The sequence below is a fragment of the Budorcas taxicolor genome, chromosome 10 (assembly GCF_023091745.1).
Source record: "Budorcas taxicolor isolate Tak-1 chromosome 10, Takin1.1, whole genome shotgun sequence".
Taxonomy (NCBI): Eukaryota; Metazoa; Chordata; class Mammalia; order Artiodactyla; family Bovidae; genus Budorcas; species Budorcas taxicolor.
This window is the reverse complement of record NC_068919.1, coordinates 24,873,739-24,877,072: the sequence shown is the minus strand read 5'-3', so window position 1 is coordinate 24,877,072 and position 3,334 is coordinate 24,873,739. Positions and strand designations below refer to the sequence as shown.

The 3,334-nt window shown below is 45.1% G+C and overlaps 1 pseudogene; it reads left to right on the top strand.

Moving 5' to 3' along the window:
- The first annotated feature begins 527 nt into the window (after positions 1 to 527).
- On the top strand, positions 528 to 966 carry LOC128054756 (ribonuclease 4-like; annotated as a pseudogene).
- The last annotated feature ends 2,368 nt before the right edge of the window (positions 967 to 3,334 follow it).

Genomic DNA, 3,334 nt, shown 5'->3' with positions numbered 1-3,334 from the left:
AAGTTGTATCCAGTGGTCCTGAGGTGAGGAGTAAATCGAGCATCATTTCTTCCTGCCACCCTGCTTCCCACAACTCCTTCAGTTCCCTCTCCTCCTAATTCCATATCGCGTATCTGCAGCAGCAGACACAGCAATGTGACACAGAGCTTTGGGTCTTTCTGTGCACAGGCAAAACGTGGTTGTGAACTGAGAAAATACCATTTAAACAAATGATAATTATGCTTAATTCTGATCATTATTGTTAAGGGTAGGCTGTAGGTGGAATAAGATGCAAGTCCCTCATCAGCGTTATAATCACACAGAATGTGATCCACCATCATGAAGCAGCATCTTTGAAAACAAAGGACAGTAGTAACCATATGTATCAAATTAGGAACTCAGCTGGGCCTAAACCTTAGACTGCACGTGTAGAAAATGGCTTGTCTGATGCTTCAAAGTTGTCCTTGCTACTTTGGGTTTGCTCACTTCCTGTTGAATCTGGGATGATTTTCCTTGCCCCTTGGTCTACTCTAGGCATCTCCAAAGTGATGGCTCTCCAGAGGACCCAGGCCTTTCTTCTGCTCTTGCTGCTGATCCTGCTGGGGCTGGGGCTGGTACAGCCCTCCTATGGCCAGGATCGCATGTACCAACGATTCCTGAGGCAACACGTGGACCCCAATGAGACAGGAGGCAACTTGATGATCCAAGATGGATGATGACTTCACATCAGTGCAAGCACTTCAACACTGTTATTCACGAAGATCTTTGGAACATCCATAGTATCTGCAGCACCACCAACATTCGGTGCAAGAATGGCCGGATGAACTGCCATGAGGGTGTAGTGAAGGTCACAGACTGCAGGGAGACAGAAGTTCCAGGGCTCCCAACTGCAGATACCGGGCCAAGGCCAGCAGCACAAGTCAGCCTTTGAAGTTTGACTCCTTTGCTCCAGGCTATTCTCAGAGTAAACCCAAGTGTTCCAGATGAGAAGATGCAGGACTGGTTCTTTTAGTAAGGCTGTCTTATCCCCTCCCCCCAACTGCTGCCAATCAGCTGGAGGACTGTGCCTCCCACTGACTGTTATTCCTTCTGTCCTTCCTTCACGGCTGCAGACTTCTTGGTTCTAAGGAAAGGGGAAAGACACACACTCTCTGCTCCGCACATCCATAAACTGATCCCCACTACGACCAGTGACAGGAGTGTTGGATCTAAATAGGGTGAGTTATGGTTAGAAGCGCTGGTGCTGAGGATGCTTAGAGGGAAAGGCCCAGGAATGCTGGAAGAGGAAATTAAGATGGTGGGATTAAGAACAGACAGTGATCCAACTCATAATAACTAATGACCTGGAGTCAATCTTACTGATACAGTTTTTATAGCCTCTCCTCACTTTTCTTAAGCATAATATCACCATCCCTTGGTATCCATGGGGTATTGGTCCAGGATCCTCCATGCCCAGGATACCAAAATGCAAGCATGCTCAAGTACCTTGTATAAAATGGCACAGTGTTTGCATCTAAACTAGATACTTATCTCTGCTGCTGCTGCTGCTGCTAAGTTGCTTCAGTCGTGTCCAACTCTGTGAGACCCCATAGATGGCAGCCCACCAGGCTCCCCCATCCCTGGGATTCTCCAGGCAAGAACACTGGAGTGGGTTGTCATTTCCTTCTCCAATGCATGAAAGTGAAAAGTGAAAGTGAAGTTGCTCAGTCATGTCCGACCCTCAGCGACCCCATGGACTGCAGCCTACCAGGCTCCTCCGTCCATGGGATTTTCCAGGCAAGAGTACTGGAGTGAGTTACCATTGCCTTCTCCGATACTTATCTCTACATCATTTTTAATACCTAAACAAGGTAAATTTTATGTAAATAGCTGTAAATACAATGTAAATGCTATGGAAATAGTTGAGTGTTACTTTTTAGAACTTTCTGGGGAAAAGAAAATTTTGGGGTGGGGGGGTGATTTTTAATCGGTGTCTGTGGTTGGTGGAATCCCTGGGTACAGAGCAGGTGGATTCAAGGGCCAATTGTACACTGAAGTACCTTGAATCCTGGTCTTCTCATCTTGTTTAGGCCTTTTGAACCAGGGATAGGGTATCACAAAAGAGAAGATACCTACCCCTTGTGCTATATTTGGCATAGTACTTGACATTCTCAGAAATGTTCTCGATAAATGTATCTCATTAGACTCTCACAGGTCTGAGGGATGGATTATTAGGCCCGTTTTGAGGCATCATGTTCAGAGAGTTGAGAATTAGAATAGAGATTCCCCAGCATCAGGCATACTCCTCATGGTAAATGAGGACAGAGAGCTAGTTTAAAGGGGAGACTTTTTCAAGCAACTCTCGGCCCTAATTTGAATAGAATAGCTCTTGTGATGGCAGCTTCAATCTTGATATTTTATTGATTAAAACAATATTTCAAAACTGGAGCTCCTTATGATAACATTCTTAATGACAAATCAAGATCAATTATAATGACAATAATTAGGGAAATGGCTTCTGAGAAGGGGTGTGTGTAGTCAGAAGTGAAAACATGTTTCACAGGCTTTGGGGAAGTGTCATAAGGGAGACAAGATCCTGGAAAGCACCATCTTGCAGAGTCACTATAGTTGCAGCCTAGGATTTCAAGGAACCAAAGTCTCCTGCTTGGAAACTATTCTCCAAGTCTCTATTCATATTCTGCATCCCTTTTAAAGGGATGTGTGTGCTCAGTTGCTTCAGTCATGTCCGAGTCTCTGTGACCCCATGGACTGTAGCCAACTAGGCTGTTCTGTCCAGGATTCTCCAGACAAGAATACTGGAGTGGGTTGCCGTGCCCTCCTCCAGGGGATCTTCCTGACCCAGGAATCAAATCTTGGTCTCCAGTGTCTCCTGTACTGAAGGTAGATTCTTAACCGCCGAGCCAGCAAGGAAGCCCCTTTAGAGGGACAATCCTTTGCAATTCACAAACATAAAGCTTAAAATCCCATTTTCTTTAAGATACACACTCTTTTGAGAATTGATGTGGATGCAAAACAGCTAGCTGGAGCAAGATTGGTTCTTCAGTTCAGATGGAAGAGAGGGCAGACAGGAGGTATTTGGAATTGCCAAAATAAACTTCAATTTTTTTACAACTTTGCTCTTGTCTCAGACAGGCTATAGCATATTGTCATTTCTTATACACTTTATTATCTAATGAGACTTATCTTCCAGCCTGGAAACCAAATGGTAAAATTGGGTCCAAGTGCCTACACTGATAGAGAAAGGAATTTTAAGGTGGAGCGCAGCTCTTGGGGCAGTGGTGAGATAATGCTTTCCTCTCTCTTCCCTGTGGATCCACAGGTGGTCCTGGTGACTGAAATGGCACCCACTCTAAAG